This window comes from Macrobrachium nipponense, chromosome 1 (assembly GCF_015104395.2).
Source record: "Macrobrachium nipponense isolate FS-2020 chromosome 1, ASM1510439v2, whole genome shotgun sequence".
Lineage (NCBI taxonomy): Eukaryota > Metazoa > Arthropoda > Malacostraca > Decapoda > Palaemonidae > Macrobrachium > Macrobrachium nipponense.
In genome coordinates this window covers 169,693,397-169,713,152 of record NC_087200.1, presented here as the reverse complement: position 1 = coordinate 169,713,152, position 19,756 = coordinate 169,693,397, and positions in this window count along the sequence as shown.

Sequence of the window (19,756 nt, the reverse complement as noted above, 5' to 3'; positions counted from 1 at the left end):
TTGCCTTGGAAAGGCAATAAAAGGAGATTAACCTCCAATTTTGGGTTGGCGTTGAATAGATTGAAGCAACAGTGTGTCAAATTTTGGAAGGACACTCAGTGACTAGAACACTATCAGAAAATCCTGAAGGATCAGGAGGATCGGAGGTTCATAGACAAAGTGGACTATTTTGATTAAAACTGATGAAGACTGTCATTTCTTTGGCACAGTAATCCCTATTAGGATAGTATTTGACTGTTTGGTCAGATGGGAAAAATGAGTTAAGCTTGAATGATTGTTTGCTGACATGATCACATATAGCAGCTGGCCTACTCAAGGTTCTACTGCAGTTTAGAACAAAATCGTTTGCCTATATTAGTAACATAGAGAAGGCATTTTAATGGTGCAACTTAGAGAAGAAGATAGAAACTTTACAAGATTTTTATGGTTAGAAAATCCAAACAGACCCTAACAGTAGATTGTTCGTGTATAGGATTCGAGTTGTTTTATATGGAGCTACATGTACTTCCTTTCTGCTGAATGCAACGATTAAGAAACACCTATGTGTGGCAAAAAGCATGAAAAGAGGACTATATGAAGATAGCTCACAGTTTACCAGCAATGATGATGATGAACTGTTACATTTTTTTCTTTGAAGCAAATAATATGTTTATGCAGGCACATTGGTATCTGAAGTAATGGATGAATAATAATGACTCATTGCAAACTATAGCTAGAGCATATGGGATTAGTGTCGGGAAACAAGCAATTCATAAGGTCTTAGGTCTGAACTGGGACAGAGAAAGATACCTTGACATTACATCCTACTAAGATAAGTTCAGTCAGACTAAGAGAGAAGTGTTAAGAACAGTTGCACAGATTTACGATCCACTAGGTGTATACTTCTACATGTTACTATTTGAGCAAGGATCTACGTACAGAATTTGTGAACACAATTGGATTGGATGATAAACTCCGGACCCATTACAGAAGCAATGGGTTGAGTTATTCAAAGACTTGGAGAAAAGTCTTGATATTTTCTTTCCTAGGAATACTATCCTAGGAGAGGGGAACTCCTTACACATATTCTACAATGCCAGTAAGTCAGCTCATGGTTGTGTAATATATAGAGCTAGGAACTAAAACTTTTCTGGGCCTAACATGTGTCGCCAGGGTGACCAGATTTTGAAAACTGAAATATGGGACACCTAAATTGGAGAGGTAATTGAACAATATACATACATACATATATATATATATATATATATATATATCATATATATATATATATATATATATATATATATAATTTAATTATCTATATATACCAGACCTTTTCTGCCTCTGTACAATTTTTTGCTGGGAATAATGATCTTATTCCTAACACTGCTGCAGCTGAGGCTGCTTATTTATTTGATTTGTGCTGCTGTGGATCCATGCTGTCGCACACCCCTCAGTCCACCGTGCGTAAGCTAAAATTCTTCGAACATATTTTGCAGTATGCACCACTTTTGTTGTTGTTTTGGGGGACGAGCCATTGCTTGAAATCACTGTAATTTTGCCACTCTGGTCTAAAAGTACATTTTCTCTTCACTTTTTTGTTGCACTTTTTGTCGGACATGCTGCCTTATGTTTAAAAAATCAAATACCAAGGACAGATTTGTTCGTTCTCGGCCCACTGCACTGTTGCCAATTTTGGGCGGCCGCCTTTACCCGTATTTTGCAAAATTTCACTTGCATAGTAATTTTTTTTTTCAAATATTGAAAATACGGGACAAAAGGCATCCCGGGGAGGGTCGATACGGGACACGGGACAAATGTCATAAATATGGGACAATCCCGTTAAATACGGGACGTCTGGTCACCCTGTGGCCGACCTGACCAGATAGTTCCGATCTTGTGAAGGTTAGGCTAGCTGCTCGTTTGGACCGTATACGTCTTCCTTCCTCCTTCTCCTCCCTCTCCCCTGTCCCTTCTCATGTCTAATATTATATGATGCTTATTATCATTGTATATATCATATGGTATTTATCCAGTGGACAGTTGGCCTATAGGCCAGCTGACCCTGATATCGGATGGATCACGACTTCTCGGAAGGTGTCCCACCTGGCCGGTCGTAGTGTCCAACTGATTGCGAGTGGGCCACCCCTCTTGACGACCTCCCTCCCCCCATCCCACCTTGGTGGGGTGACACAGCTCGCCATACGCTACCTCTAGGCAGCCTAACCGAGCCTTACCCTCTCTAGTGGGGGGAGGGTAGGTAGTACAGTTGAGGGAGTGGCACACCTCGCCATGCTCTGAGGAGGTGGCAGTGGGTTTCCACCCGGTCAAGCCTTGGTTGGCCCCCTGGCTCGTCTGGATGGGATACGCCACATGCTACCCCATTCTCGCCTTTCCTATCCCCATTTCCCTATCCCTTGCTTCCTCCCTGCCGCGGCGGGACTGAGTCCGGCTAAGAGTTCGTTCCTGTTATAAATATAATAGCTACGATCCCTTATATGATTAGATTCAGGCCTAGGTTTTACCTAATTCCCTGTTTCAGTCCCATGAACTGGATCCGGAGGTAGTAGGATAGCTTTTGTTGGGGACTGGGCCCGGAATGCGCGTTGTTACAGTGCTCAGGCACAGTTGTTTAATTTAGTTTTAGCTTATGTTAAGTATGCTTCCGGTCCGTTTACCATGACGGGCATTCCACCCCGCCGGGTATTCTAAGACCGAAGAACGGTGTTCCCCTTCCCCAGCTCCTTTCCCGGTTCTACATTCTTGTTTGTACTTCTGTTTCCCCACGGCGGCGGACAGTGGGCTAAGAGAGGCAATCCTAGCCTTATAGGAAAGGAAATGCCTCCCGTGCCAGCGGACTCAGGCCAGGTTTAGCCTTTCCCTGTTCTGTTTGTACCAAGCCTATCTTACTATAAGAAATTATGAGAAGAATGAATAACAAGGGCCTGGAGCGGTTGGGAAATTTGAATGCCTTGATTTGTAGTAAGACACACTCCGGCGGCAATAATATAGAAATTCCTGCTCCGCCAGATACATCTCCGGCGGGTCCATACAGCGATACTCATGTATGTATCATTTTATCTTACAGATGGTATGCTGCCATCCTGCAGCAGATGTGCGGGCATGAAGTATGCCGCTCCCATGCTGGATGGACAGTCCAAGTGGACGACTTGCTGTTATGGAACCCGGACGGGAGCAAAGTTTGTTACAACTTGGTAACAGATCTCACTACCGAGTCAGTAGGTACCATCCCATTAGATGATATATCGATCTCACTTGTGATTCAGTGAGTATCATCCAGTTAACTGATACATTTAAAATCATATGGACTTATATTGATTTACATGAGTTTTATAATAGGATAAGTCCTGACTTAATACCTACTTCCGGCTTCCCAGGCCCTCAAGATCTGGGTCGGCGGTTTTGGGCGTAACGTCAAGTCCAAGCAGCCCTACATCCTGTCTGAGGATATGTGTGCGCTCCTATACCCGAATGCCAGGATCTTGGCAGCGGTAGCAGCGGACTTGGCGGCTCCCATCATCGCCAGGATCCGGGAGGAGACCCAGGTCCTGCTCGAAGAGCTGAAGTGATTGGGCGAGAGGGTCGTGGAAGAAGTTGCTGCGATCAATTTGGACTTGGAGCCGATGGTCGTCAACACCCAAAGACAAGATAGGGAGGTAAGTAAGGCAGGTGGCGCCCGGCCTAAAGTCCTAACCTTTAGTCCAGCGCAGTCTGTTGCTTCTTCCTCTATTTCTTTCCAGAGGTTCACCGTGAAGTCCACGACTAGAGACAAGCCGTGTCCGGTAACCCCGAAAATAAATCATATCAAAGGCCCTCCCGAAGACTAACAAGCCTTCCAAACGGCCTAAGCCAAGCTCTGCCAGTACGCCATCAGCTTCTAAGCCGGTGGCGAACTCGGCTAGGGCTACTTCCCCACAGCAATTGTTAAGATCAAAGGATCGAAAGCTAGGTCTACGAAGCCTAGCTTTGATCCGGCAGCATTCTCTAGTCAGCTTATGCAGGAGATGGGGAACTGGGTCCAAACCAAGTTCCAATAAATCTCTTCATACCTTCAAACGTTGGGACAGCCTATTGAGTCCCTGGCGCAGAAATTGCTCAATCAGGAGAGCTTGATGATAGACCTCTTTAGGTCCGGACACCCACAACAACCGTTCGTGGTGCCAGATGCACCGAAACTCCCAGCATTCTCAAAGATTAACCTATGGCGGTTAGATCTCCATGCCCCATTTTCAGAGGGCATGTTGAATTTTAAGGGATGTGAAACCCGGCCAGTAGAGGATTTTGAATTCTACCCGCCGGATCTCCAGTTCTTCTCGGGATATGTACGTTTGACAGAGGAGACATTAGTAAGAGTAGATAAGGTCCCTAAGGAGACCATTATCTACCTAAAGGAACAAGCACAACCAGCTTGGGTCCGTACTTTAACTAAAGGGGAGTGTGTCAACACTAAGTTGACACCCCATAAAGGATCTTACACCATGTTCGGGGTAGGGAAACAGACCTGACACCATGCACTACAAAGTGGTGAACCTAACTTTGCAAGCGGCAATGGAGGAAAAGCCGATGCCGCAGCTTAGAGAGACGGATTTGACTTCTTTGCTTTCCTGGGAGACCAAGAGTACTAGATAGAGGCCCCAGCTACCTTTTCGGAAGGGAAGCTTAACCCTGACAGGGCTTCTACACAGTTTAGTGAGCACCTACTCAGGCTCCCGGACGCCTTAGTAAAGGCGGAATATGAGACAAGATGTAGACTGAGTAGATCCATCAACTCAGTCACAATTACAGAAATGACTTCCTAGTCTACGCTGAAGAGCCTCTCTTCAAGGTCTTGACGAAGTCATTACTTCATACTCTCCAGTGTGATGTTTATGACTTCGCAGTAACTAAAAGGAACTACAGGAAGCACGTCTTAGCCAAGGCTTCCATAAGGCACAAGCCCAACAGACTAATTAAGGCTCCAATTTTGGGAGCAAACTTATTCCCCAAAAACATAGTGAACAGTGTTCTCGGGGAAGCGGCCAGGGCTGACCAAAACCTTCAAGTCCGCTGGGGGCTCATACCCAAAAAGAAAATTTTGTACCCGCCGGAACACAAGCCAGGGGCAGGAAGAGACCGAGGAAGTTCCAGTCCTTCCAAACCTCACAATCACAAGCAGTGGTACAGGCAGTTCCTGTAACTCAGCTTAACCTACCTTCCACCTCAAGGGCTCAACCTCAACAACAATTTGTTTTGTTGAGCCAACCATCTCAGCCTCAGAGTTCGACCTCGTTTGCCTCATCTCTGGCATTCAGCCCCTCCTTTGAAACACAAAGGATGTTTCAAGGCTACAAGCAGTTCACCAGGGGTAGCAGAGCCAGAGGCACCTTCCGGCACAGAGCCGGCGGTAGATCCTCCGGCAGAGGCAGGGGATTCCGGGGAAGCAGGCCCTCTGCTAACCAGTGAAAATCCCCAGGTAGGAGGAAGGCTGTACCTCTTGCGGACCCGTTGGATATTCAGCAACTGGGCCCACAAAATTAATAACAAAAGGTCTGTGGTGAAGTTGGACAAAAGGGCCTCCTTCACCAACCAGTTTTTACCAAAAACCAACTGCGGACCTAACAAATGAGACCATAGACCTTCTCCAAAAGAAGCTAATAAAAGATGTCATACGCTTGAAATTTCAAGGACTCTTGTTCAGCGTTCCAAAGAAAGACTCAGACAAGAGGAGAGTAATTCTAGATCTATCTCATCTAAACTTATACATTCAATGTGACAAGTTCAGCATGTTGTCCATCTCGCGGTGCGGACCTTACCTCCCCGTGGGGCCGTCACCACCTCTATAGCTCTTACAGACTTTTACTATCATGTTCAGGTAGCAAGGCACTTTCGTCCCTTCCTAGGACTCAAACTAAACATGCAGGCTTATGCCTTAGAGGTCATGCCATTCAGGCTCTATATAGCGCCCAGAATATTTACGAATTTAGCGGAGACAGTAGTTCAAGAACTAAGAACCCAAGGAATAAGGTTAGTAGCCTTCTTAGACGATTGGCTCATTTGAGCCACCAGCGACAAGGAATGTCGTAAGGTGACAGACAAAGTAATAAAATTCCTGGAATATCTAGAATTCCAGATAACAGCAAGTTCCGCCTTTCTCCGGCAACAAGCTTTCAGTGGTTGGACATACAACGGGACCTGACCACACACACACAGGTGGTCAATCCCGCCAGAAAAGCGGAAGGAGATAGCATAGGCTACAAGATGATTTCTCAAGGGCAAATTAATGTCCCGGAGAAATCAAGAAGGAATCTTAGGCTCCCTTCAGGTCGCCTCAGTAACAGATGCCCTATTAAAAGCCAAACTGAAGAATATCAACCTGGTTTAGTGGTCCAGAGCGAACAAGAGATATCGGGACAGAATTTCCCAGATCCCGCCGATATTACGGAAAAGACTCCGCCTGTGGACGAAAGTAAAAAACTTAGCAAAATCAATACCTTTATAATTCCCACCGCCGGCACTAATGGTTCATACAGACGCCTCTCTAAGCGATTGGGGAGGTTACTCCCAGGACAAAAGATTCAGGGCATGGTCTGTATCATTCCGCCAGCTACATTTCAACGTACTAGAAGATATGGCAGAGTTCTTGACCTTGAAGAAACTCTCCCCGGCAAAGAAAAACCATATCATACTAGTACTGGACGATGCAGTGATAGTTCACTACATAAACAGGGGAGGCTCCAAATCAATCCACATAAATCATGTGATGATAGCAGTTTCTTCCAAGAGGAAACCAGAAGTCACCCCCTCAACCTCGAAGAAGCTGAAGAAGCCTAGAAAGTTCCCACCTTTCCAGGCTGCTCAGCAACAGCAAGTAATGCAAGCAGTACCAATGTCCCAGGTGGTTCAGCCGTCTACGGCGAGGAATCAATCCCAACCGATTCTCCTACTGACTTCACAAAACCAGCCCTCGACCTCTTACGCAGTACGTATCTCCGGCCTTCAATCCAGTCTTTGAAGGCCAGGCGTTCCAAGCCTTTAATAGGTTTGGAAGGGGAAGCAGGGCTAGAGGTGCATTTTGCCAAAGAGGTGGCGGAAGGACACCTAGCAGGGGCAAGCACTTCCGAGGAGGACGTGGATCACGCCCCGCCCCAAGTCAGTGAGGACCCTCAGGTGGGAGGGAGGCTGTTCCTCTATCGTCACAGATGGGGATTCAGCAGTTGGGCACAGAGCATTGTGTCCAAAGGACTGGGATGGAGTTGGATCAAAGGTCCCCCTCCATCCAAAACATTCCTTCAAGAACCAACAAAGGAATTGACAGAGTATGCACAGGAACTCCTTCAGAAAGGGGTAGTATCAAGAGTCAAACATTTAAAGTTTCAAGGACGCTTGTTCAGTGTGCCAAAGAAAGGCTCAACCAAACGAAGAATAATCTTAGACTTGTCCCGTCTAAACTTATTCATTCGTTGCGACAAGTTCAAAATGCTGACTATCTCGCAGGTGCGGACCTTACTTCCCCGTGGGGCCGTCACCACCTCTATCGATCTTACAGACGCATACTATCATATCCCAGTTGCAAGGCACTTCCGCCCATATCTAGGCTTCAGGCTAGGAAACCAGGCATTCTCCTTCAAAGTGATACCCTTTGGGTTGAACGTAGCCCCCAGGGTATTCACGAAGATAGCAGAATCAGTAGTCCAACAACTAAGATCCCAAGGGAGAATTGTAGTAGCGTATCTGGACGATTGGCTCATTTGGGCAACAACCGTCGAAGAATGCCTCAAAGCCACGAGAAAGGTAATGCAGTTTCTGGAACATCTGGGGTTCCAAATAAACAAGGTCAAGTCCAGGCTAACGCCGGAGTCTCACTTTCAGTGGCTCGGCATTCAGTGGGATCTGAACTCCCACACTGTCAATTCCGTTGGCCAAAAGGAAAGAAATAGCCAAAGCAACAAGGCAATTCTTCAAATGCAAACAGACAAGGAGAAAACAGGAAAGAATCCTAGGCTCTCCAGTTTGCGTCAGTTACAGACGTTCTGATGAAAGCAAAATTGAAGGATATAAATCGAGTTTGGCACTCAAGAGCAAACAACAAATCTCGAGACAAGTTGTCAGTCATCCCGCCGATTCTCCGCAAACGTCTCCGCCCCTGGGTGGAGGCCAAGAATCTGTCCAAATCAGTCCCTCTCCAATTTCCTCCTCCGGCGTTGGCTATCCACACGGACGCTTCTCTAAGCGGGTGGGGAGGATACTCCCAATTCAAAAAAGTACAAGGGACTTTGTCACCTCAGTTCCGCCGGCTTCACATAAATGTACTGGAAGCTATGGCATTATTCCTCACATTGAAGAGGCTTCTACCAGCCAAGGGATCCCACATCAAACTGGTATTGGACAGTGCAGTGGTAGTAAACTGCATCAACAGAGGAGGATCCAAATCAAGTCATGTGAACCATGTCATGATAGCCATTTTCTCTCTAGCAGCCAAGTACAAATGGCATCTATCCTCCTCTCATCTGGCAGGAGTAAGGAACAAGCTTATGGGGCCATTTCACTGTTACTATTTCACAGAGCAACACAGGTTAGGCCCAGAAAAGGGATTTTGACAAAGGAAAAATCTATTTCTGGGCAAGGACCTGTGTCGCCCAGTGAACCCACCCTTCTTTTCCTCACCCTGAGCTGGCCTAAGCTTGGGTGCTATTCAGGAATGTCAGAAGGGACGCTAGTTGTAGCAGTAGAGGGTGGTAGTTGGATGAACGGCACCTCGTAGGAACGAGGGATATTGAGAAAGGAGAAGACTAATTGGCAAAAGGACCTCTGGTAGTGGTTTCACTCACCCCAGTTTTATACCGACACCTTATATAGGGGTGAGCGAGCCAGGAATATCCTGGCATAATCCATTTAGCTTTTTCTCTTGTATATTTAGCAATATTTATACCTTAGAAATGAGTGCTATAGGAACATTTCACTGGGCGACACAGGTCCTTGCCCAGAAATAGATTTTTCCTTTGTCAAAATCCCTTATTTAATGATGGCGTAGGCAAGAGTAGCACCCATTAAAGAATTTCAAAACTGAAGTTTCATAAATTTGGCAAAAATGACCAAATTTATGAAAGAATCCTTCAAGAACGATGAGTTTGTTGAAGTGTTTGTTTGATCAGACAGTAAAGTCGCCCTGTATTTGTGAAAAATAGAGTACAAGAAATAAACTCTTCAATTCCAGAGGCGATCTTATCGTACCTGCCTACAGATGATGATAATCCCAGTGACTGGTTGAAATGTTGGAAAAGAACAGAAATTATTTTTAATAGTTCTTTCATCTTGGCCAATGGATAGTTCACAGGTGGGTGGATCACTTGTACAGGGTAGGGAAGAGAGCATTTTGGTCAACATTGTAGGGGACAACCTGAATAGTGATATTCACTTGCTGAATTGGGAAAGATTCAGCAAGGTTAATAAGGTCTATAGGACCAAAGCATGGATCCTACAATTTTTTAATAATTGTAAGAGTTCAACCAATGTGAAAATAACTGGTGAATTGACCTTGGAAGAACTACAAGAGGCAAAGAATAAGATTATTGTCCTCATGATAAGGGAATTTTTTTCAAAAGGAATAAGAGAGTTTGAGGAAGGGGTAAGAAAACCAAAACCAGCTCTTGTACACCAGTTAAATTTTTACCTGGACAACAGGGTAATAAGGTGTGAGGGTAGAATCAGTTACTCGAAGCTGCTAAGTTTTACAATACTATTGCCAAAGAGTTGCTATGTTACTCAGGTAATTATTGAAGAACATCATGATACTAATGCTCATATGGGTGTAAATGCCACTGTAGCGAGTGTCAGGCAATAATTCTGGATCCAACAAATTAGGCAACTAACTAGGAGTATATTACACCCTTGTGTTATTTGTAAGAGAGCTCAGGGGAGGCCGTATAGGCCTTATGTAGTTCCTCCATTACCTGAGTTCAGGGTACAATGTAAGCAATTTTTTCCCACCAAAGGCATGGACTACACCAGCACATGATGATGGGTTAAGGGAAATGGCCAGAGCCCTAAGAAGGCTTATATCATCTTATTTACATGCCCAATAACCAGAGGCATACATGTGAAACTATACTCTGTTTTTTTCCATCTGTCTATCCACCTGTGGTGTTTTTGTATGGTAACACTGCATCCCGGGCTTTAAATAGTTACGCTATGTGTAAGTTTTAGGTAAATAAAAGGATATCTGGGTGTACATTTGCAACTGAAAAGTGTTTTAATAATTTACAGTATGCGAATTACACCGTTAATATTTGAAGTAAGGTTATTATTATTGTTGAGTGTAAGCTGAATGTAACTATCTAAAGCCCGGGACACAGTGTTACCATACGCAAACACCACACGCTGGTAGGCAGATGGAAAAAAACAGAGTATAGTTGATAACCAGTCATGTGACTTGTTCCTCACGAGTTTTAGAAAGTTTGTAGCAGCATCAGAATGCCTTAGGACCATGTCAGAGAATCCCAGGGTAAAGGAACATCTGTTAGATATAATACAGACCTTACTCAGTTTTGAAGCACTGACTTGCATGCTGGTGGAGCTGGAAGGCATCATCAGTGATAGACCATAAGTCATGCCCAGGAATTTTAATCAGGCGGAAATTTTAACCCCTAACCATTTGGTTCTTGGTAGAAAGTTTAAGTCCTTCCCAAGAGAAATAGTATATTGGGAAGAGATCTCTGGTCACCCTACGTATGGAAAGAGAGTTCATCGAGATAGATTTCTGTGTCCAGGCTGTGCGACAACTAGCGGAAAAGATGGGAGAAGGAGTACAGTGGAAACCCCCACATTTGCATTCTCGTATTCACGTTCTCACATATTAGCTGACTTCTCTGTAGACCATATCTACCCGTTATTTGCAGGAAATTCCCATATTCACGGTATTTTTCTAAGAGAAATATCCACAAATTACTGTATTTTCATATCAATTTCATGACTGAATGCACTTTTTGTGATAAAACTAATAAAAAAAAACAGGTATAAGCATTATTAGTGGAGTTTTCTTTAGTTTAAACTAACAAAATAGCCAATTCTTAGCATTTTATAAGGGTTCTAAGTATTCACGGATTCTAGCTGTTTTCGGGGGAGGGGGTGTCTGGAATGCATCCCCCCGCAAATACAGGGGTCCACTTTATTTAACAATGTTAAGAGAGACCCATCGAGTAGGAATGATGCACAGCTCTTGGCCCAGGAAAGGGAAGGTAGTCCTCATTCATGAGGGCCAAGGAGGAAGTGGAAGTTCGGCCAAGTGATCAAGTTACATATGGGGCGAGACAAGATCCCAAGAGTGGCTACTATAAGAATGGCCCATAGCCAGTTCATGAGACCTGTAATTAAGTTATATCCCCTAAAGCTGTGGCAGTACTAGATAGAAGAAATTAATCTGACGAAAGAAGACATTCGGTCAAACGTCTGCCCAATCTGGACTGCTCAGATAGCTGCAGAAGACAGGAAGGCATTAATAAGAACAAGACTATTGTAAATAATAGATATGGGGTTTTCTTGTGGGGGAGTATGTTGAAACGTCGACAAGAGAGATTGTACTTTGCCGCAAGTTGTAATGTAGTTTTGTATATATTCCTTTTTTTTTGTTAAGTGGAAATGTGTATTGTGTGAAAGGAAAATATTGTGTTTTGTTTATTTGCATTTAGTTGTGAAAAACATTGTGGTTATTTCATGTATTAGACTGTAAGTATTCGTGTAATAGTACTGAAGTATCAGTCGTCGGTTGTTTGTTGATTCCTTAATCAAACGTTTGGTGTCAGTCAGCTGTGACCATGAGGCCAATCTTGTTACAGCTCTGGTACATTGTGGCTGTACTTAGAAATGACTCATGAGAGCCAGCCACAGTTGAGATATTGCTCAGGCAAGACACTGTTCTGTGGATCTTTGCTAACGCCAATCTCAGACAATTCAGGTTAGGAATAAGGTGTCCACCATTTGCATTAATAGTAAGTTCATATTATTTATAGATTCATTATGTACACAACGCAATTTAATGTCTCAAGTGTTATTTAGAATAAGTGAAGTAACCTGGGTGATGTAGTATAAAACTTGGGCTATCATTAAGTTAGTACATTTCAGTTCATTTTAGGCTATATGATCTCTTGTGGTTTCAAATGCTCTACTCAATTTGAAGTGAGTAAGAATACAAACCATAATGGTTAATGTGACACAAAGGTATAAGTAGACTCCTATTAAGTCCAAATAAGTGTTACTGTAGAAAAAGAACAAAATGTACAATGCCAAACTACAAGAAAAGGAAATATGTTCATTTTGTAAAGAATTCGGGAAAGGAAGTGACTTAACATCTGACACTGGATTATGGTGCCACATAACTCAGAAAAGATGGGGGCATTGTGCCAGATTGGCACCAGTACCATGAGAACACTGGGTCTCCTACGCTGCTTACTTCTTTCCCTTGGGCCTCTCCAGGCTTGGTGAGCTGATGGCACCATAGAGGGTGCAGGGAGTGCCACTATAAACTCCACGACCAGCTGAGGTATGAAAGAGAGCCCCATCAGGGCCTCTGCTTCTAGGGCTGAGATGGTGAGGAAGGGAGCATTTCTGGCATTGAAATTCTCACAGATGTGACATGGTTCTCGATGTGGCTCTGGTACTGTCATTTTGGCAAGTCCAGGCTTGTCGTTTGTTTCACCATTCAAACTGAATGGATTGTGGCACTGCCCAGAGCAGGCGAGTGGCACTAGCAGTGAGATTGCATCACACTGGGGATCTCAGGGAGGGAGATTCAGCATGGGATCTGGCACTAGCACTGAGGCAGGGCCAGTCACAGGGGTTGCTTTGGGAATTTTCCTGATGTCCAAATGGGACAGAGTATGGCACTGCCCAGTCTGCTCAAGTGACACTGGCAATAAGTCAGCAGTACAATTTGGATCTCCTGGAGAATGTTCAGTCACGCATTAAGGCAGGGCCAGTTACAGAAATGAATCTGCACAAGCTCATTGATCGTGACAGAGGATGTCTGGTGCTTTCCAGCCTATTCAAGTGGCACTTGCAGTGATGCTGGAGTGTATCTCCAAATATCTGCTACATCTGATGGAGGTGTTCTACAGCTACATGTCGTACTAGGATGTCTGGATTTAATTGGAGCCAAGGAATCCTGTACCAGCAAAAGGTCATAACCTCCAGGGAGAGATTTGGCAACAGCCAACTTGTAGATTTGAGAGTTATGAGGCCTCCTTACCCTCAGACGAACTGTAGGAAGTATAAGCTTAATGCCATTTATGCTTTCAATGGTTATGAGTTTATGTAGGTCTGCTTTCACTCCATGAGGAAGTCTGTCCTCTCGTTTGATGGATATCTGTGCACCAGTATTGTGGAAAGCTCGAACCTGGCATCCTTGGGGGTGATGGTTAGGAAGTGCCATGTAGATATGGCTTCTTCAGGAGGGCTGAGGGAAATTTGGGTAGCTGCCAAAGCAGTGGCGGGCATAAATGTTTTAACCGTGTCCTGGGTGCCATACTTGGGACAACATACGTATCGGGCTGATAATGTGCCCGTTGTTTGCAATCTCTGAAGATTACCATCAGGAGCGCTAGTAGGATGAGCCTAGGTGCTGGAAGCAGCGGGTTTGCTTTTGGTAGGAGGAGCCATATGGTTATTTCCAGGTGACTTGGGAACAGTACCATTTCTTGGGTGTCATTGCAGAGGTAAAATGGGGTGGAGGGGTTTATCTTCTTATGCAAGGAGCTCAGGTCAGCATGATGTGTCTCTCATTCATCAGCCAGACAGCAGCATTCAGCTACAGATTCTGGGTGCCATTCATGGAGGTATGTAGTGAGCATGCTGGGAGTGTAATGAAAGAAATCCTTCCTCTTAATTCCCTCCTTAACACTAGCATAGTCCTTGGTTGTTAGAAACTCCATCCATCAGTTTAAGTTCCTATCCTTATGGCAAATCCAATCTGTCCAAGTCTGTCCTGTATCTTTCAGTAGGCAATGCCAATTCTGCCTCCATTTTTCTGGGGTGATCTCATAGGGACAGGTGATTGCTTGCCGTGCGAGGTTTTCTTGTTCTTATTGTCACTCTTGTTGAGCCCTTGCCACCTGGACATCGACCAAGGAGGTAAGGTTTCTCTCTACTCCAAGGTCCTGAAAATACCAAAGACCTTTTGCATATGATGTGCAGTTTCAAAGGAATAGAACTAAAGTAATGGTAAGCTTTGCTCTGGGCCGTCAATAGAGAGGTAAGATGGCAACTAAGTGCAATATCCTAAAACAGCAGGGCAGAGGCACTTTCTGGCACTCAGCAGTATGTAAGTACAGTGTTGCCAGATTGGGCTACTTTTTACAGCTTCTTGCGACCAAATTTCACAACTTGCTACTTGCTACTTTTTGGGCTACTAGTGGTTTTAATTGGGCTACATTTGGGCTACTTTTTATTTTATATAGATTTTTTATTTAGTTTAACTGCAAATAAGCAAAAGCTTATTTTTATTTGTCTGTTACAAGGATTATATATATTTTTAACTATGTATAGAGATTGATATAATAAGCTTATTATATCAACCTTTATGCTTCAATGTTTGTTCATCAGCACGTATATCGAACTCGTATGGTACATGTATTCTACAGCTTCATCTTGAGTAACGTTTTGTGTGACGGTTGCAAGTTTTCTAGTGTTGCCGGTTGCGGAATTTTCAGCATCTTTATGGGAGAATTTTTCCTATTTTGTGGGATTTTTACCATGAAATTTTATTAAAACCTTAAATCTTGTATTTGAAGATTTATATTTTATGGATTTTTTCCACAATATATTGGCGAAAAAGGGTTATTTGGGTAATGAAGATATCGAAAAAATTCTCAAACGGCAACTCTGTACGGCAAGTCAACACTGAGTCAAATCATCAGTTTCAGTTGAGATTTCGATGGTTACGCCTAGTGGTGACAATAACATAGATAAGAGTGCGAACAAAATGGGGAAGTGGGCAAAATATAACAAGGGTTTTCAACATTCATGGTTAAAAGACCCCATTTTTGAAAAATGGATCGAAGAAGTTAAAGGTGATGCAAATAAAGCTTACTGCAAGCTATGCAAAAGCGAACTAAGGGCCCACAAAGCTGATTTGAAGAAACATAGTGATTCTGTAAAGCATAAACAAAACATGTCAAAAATATCTTCCAAACAAAATTTGAAAACTATGGACTATTTCACAGGAGACAAAGTTACCCGACTTGAATTACAGCTTTCAGCTTATATTGCGTGTCATTCATCAATTAGATCAATTGATCATTTATGTGATATTCTGAAGAAGGATATGCCTTGTTCCTCAAGCTCTGAGAATATTAGATTACATAGAACGAAATGCACCGCCATAATAAAGAAGGTTCTGTCCCAGTACTCTTAAAAGAAATAGTTGCAGACATAAAAGATTCTGCATTCTCATTAATCATAGATGAATCAACAGATATTGCTTGCATAAAACATTTGTGTGTTTGTTCGCTATTACAGTTCATTCCACAACAAGATAGTGTCTCAGTTCCTAGGACTAATCCCAGTGACAAGTACCACAGCAGAAGCTTTACATCAGCACATAAAGGATTATTTTCAAGAAATCGGTGTGGATTTGAATAAATGCTTTGCAATAGCGACAGATGGTGCTCAAAATCTTTGTGGATGTCACCATTCTGTGTATATGCTTATGAAAAAAGATATTCCTAATCTCATTCTTTTAAAGTGTACCTGTCATTCACTTCATTTAGCTTGTTCTCACGCATCAGAAGAAATGCCATCTTGTATTGATTATATACTTAGAGAAACATATAACTGGTTTCACAGATCGGCGTTGAGAAGAGAGGATTATATGAAAATTTATAAGCTGATTCATGATGGGAAGGATCCTCTGCAATTAATACCTTTATCTGGCACCCGGTGGCTAGCCAGAAGCAACAGTGTAAAGAGAGTTCTTGATCAGTGGGATGCACTGAAAACTCACTTTCAGTTTGCAGCTTCTTCATGTGATAAATATGTATCTAGAGAACTCTACTCTATGTACTCTGACCATAAAAATGAACTCTACTTGACATTTCTAAGACCCATTCTAAATGATTTCGAGAGGATAAACTTGCTTTTTCAAAGAGAAGAAGCAGATCATTGTAGCCTACTCAGAGAGCTAGAGTGTTTTACATTGGTGATGCTGAGAAGAGTTTTACTTTCAAATTATGTTAAGCTTGAAGTTGATCTGAATATGTCGTAAATATTTCTCCCTTTAAAAAATGTTGATTTTGGTTATGAATTCACCTCCCTCGTATCCAGTAAGAAACAAGCCAATTTAATTTCAGAGCAAGAATTGCACGGTGTAAAATCAAGATGCCACAAATTCCTTTTAAGAGCATGTAAGGAACTACTTTCTCGTCTTCCTGAAAACATGGAGACCTTAAAGAAAATAAAGAACCTTTCACCAACTGTCTGTTTAAGCCACACACGGCCACCTTTCTCTGAACTACCTTTAGAACTAGCTGATCGCTTTGAAATAGCAGATATTGAAGGTCAATGGCGAACTTTGTTGAACCTAGACTGGAATAACATTGGGATGGAGGACATCCCAACTTCAGGAAATCAGTTTTGGACAAAGGCAATTGGTGTAACTAATGCGGGAGGTGACTTTATTTTAAAAGATATATCGGAGTTTGCATTAAAAGTGTACAGCCTCCCCATAAGTAATGCTCTAGTAGAAAGGGTTTTCTCTAGAGTAACAAGCGTAAAAACCAAGTTGAGAAATCGAATGGGCCTAGATCTCTTAACCTCAATATTAAGGATAAAGACCAGTTTGGAATTAAATGGTAAATGCTGTACAGGATTTGAACCGAAAAGATCCATGCTAAATTTTGACTCATCAATCTACAAAAATGAAAAAAATGAGGAAAATGAAGAATGTCTAGTGGATGATTTGCTGGATATATTTGATTAATTTTCAACAAAAGAATAGAAAAGAATTTTATTTACCGTATTTTCATGAAATAAAATGAGAGATTGTTTTTCAAAATTTCATTTTTGAAAGATTAAGACAATTTTATTTTAATTTTCCAACAAAAGAATCTATTTAGTTTAATTGCAAATATGAAACATTTCGGAAGTTTACGTTTGAAACAATTGATTTTCAAAACAATTATATATACTATGGTTTAAAAAAGAAACTGAAAGATTTGTTTAAAAATATTTTCACTAGCAAGATAGCCAAGCAGGACCAAAAACTGTAGGTAAGTAATCATATAAATGTTTTTATTGATATATAGATATATATATATATATATTATATAAATTATTAATATATATATAATATATATTAATAAAAATTGGGCTACTTTAACTCTAAATTTGCGATTTTTTGGAAGCGTTTGGGCTACTTTTTGAAAATATATCTGGCAACCCTGTGTAAGTAGGTCCCACAAGACGCAAGGTTTAACAAAGCTTAGTAGGCAACACTCGACAGTGTGTAAGGATGTTCCAGAGAATGCAGGTGGCACTCAATGTGCGCGTGCAAGTAGTCCCTGAAGGATGCAGATAAAGGAGTGCTAATGAAAGTGGCACTCGAGAATAAGCTACTCCGGAGAGTGTGATGGGGGAGTGCCAGTGGTGGTGGCACTTATAGTTAGATTAAACTAATGCCAACATTTGGTAATGGAAGTTCAGGTACGCTTTGCTTGATATATCCTCAGACAGGTAACTGGCCCCTATAGTGTGATATCTCTAGCAACAGTAGTTCATGCGAGGCACACTCGGGCACTTAACAACAGGTGTAACAAAGCTTGGGTGGCACTCGGCAGTTTCTACAGTGAATGTTGGCATTCATAGGAGTGGGTTGTGTAAAAAGAAACAAAGGTGGTACTTGGCAGTGCATACAGTCAACGTTGGCATTCATAGGAGTGGGTTGTGTAAAAAAAAAAATGAAGGTGGCATTTGTAGGAGTGGTTGTGTCAATGAAGTGGCACTCATAAGCAATATAAAGCTTTGATCTCGACTAACGAACAAACAGCCAGGTAACTGACACCTAAAGTGCGGTTCTCCCAGAGTATGTCGTTCTATATGAGGCAATCAATGGCACCTACAGGTCACGTCAGAAAGTCACGCAAATAGCCTACTTTGAAGGGTTAGTTTGCTCAGGTGAGTGTGAAAGAGTGTCAGCGGAGGTGGCACAGTATTTGCAATGAGTCCAGGTTTTAGGTTCAAGATCGACTAGGATCAGGAACACTTTGCCCCTTGGCAGATATTAGTGTAAAGTCTCTCTTGGTTTATTAAAGTTTTGATTATAGGGGAATTTTAATCTGTGATATTTTCACATTTTACTGTCGGGAGTTTCGGGAACCTGTACATTGTCTTAAAGTGGTTATCAGGTCCACATTTTGAACCATTACGTTCTCCTTCTTTGAAGAATCTTACGAAGACGTTATTTCTAGTGGCTTTAGCAACAGCAAATAGAGTGAGCACATTTCAGGCCATCAGTAAAGAAGTGGGTTTCACTCAAAATGACGGTGTGTGCTCTTTTGTGGGAGATTTTCTTTCTAAGAATGAAGGTTCTCGAAGCCTTAGCCTCGACTATTTGTAATAAGAAACCTGATGGATATTTTGGAACCAGAGGAAGAGCAAATGTTATATCCAGTAAGAGCCATCAGGTATTATCTTCGGAAGACTGAGAAGAGAAGAGGAACATTGAATCATCTTTGGTAGTCGGTGAGAGACCCCTCCTATCCACTTTCCAAGAATGCTATGTCTTTCTTTTTAAGAAGTCGCATTTAAGAGGCCCACTCATAAGCTTAAGAAGAGGTCCTCATTGTCCTTAAGGTGAAAGCTCATAAAATTCTAGCGGTAACAATGTCGTTAGCTTTTTGACACAATATGTCAGTGTCTTCCATTCTCCAAGCCACATTCTGGAGATTCAAGACAGTGTTTGTGTCACATAGAGGAAGCATAGGGGGGCTACTTTCTCTCTACTGTCTCCTTGCTTTGTATATTTCGAGGTTGAGTTTGTTGGGAAGCCTGGGCATAAAATGTACCTGGAGTACCCTCCAGTTTTGCTATGGTTGGACTGTGGTTTTTATTTTTTGGTTTGTTGTCTGGTCTTCGCCCAGAGCAAGGGCTAGTTGCGTCTTTTGTTAACCACACATCTCCTGCAGGGGATGAGAGTTGCTCTCTCACCAGGTAAGGTACTGCAATCATTTTGATACTGCAAGCAATCTTATTTTTTCTAAATCATTAACTTATTTAATGTAGGAAAGAATAAATGTCCATATTCCCACCTCCCTTGGAATGTGGAATTAACTATGTAATTGTTTGATTAGTCAATTATGTGAAAATTATATTTTTATAGTAAAATAAAGATTCACAATAGTATACTTACCAAATGGTTACATAATCAGAGCACTCCCTCCTCCCCAAAGTTGGATGTTGCAGCTCAACAAATTGTTGGTAGTTTGCTCAGCAGTACCAGATGTTCCTAAAACTGGGTAGGTCCGGTTCGCCAACACTAATAACAGCTATGTAATTCCTTGGTAAGTATATGTGAAACTTTTATTATAAAAATCATTTCTATGTTGGATGGGGTGTCACAGGAGCTTATTTTCTGACACATTTTAGTATTTTGCAATCAGATTTGATATCAAAATTGCTATATTTGAGGTAGATTTAAGTCTCCCAAGGTTATATTCATGATTACGACTCCAATTTTGCCACCAGTGTTGAAATTTAGATATCAACTTTGACATCCAAATGTTTGGAGATGTCA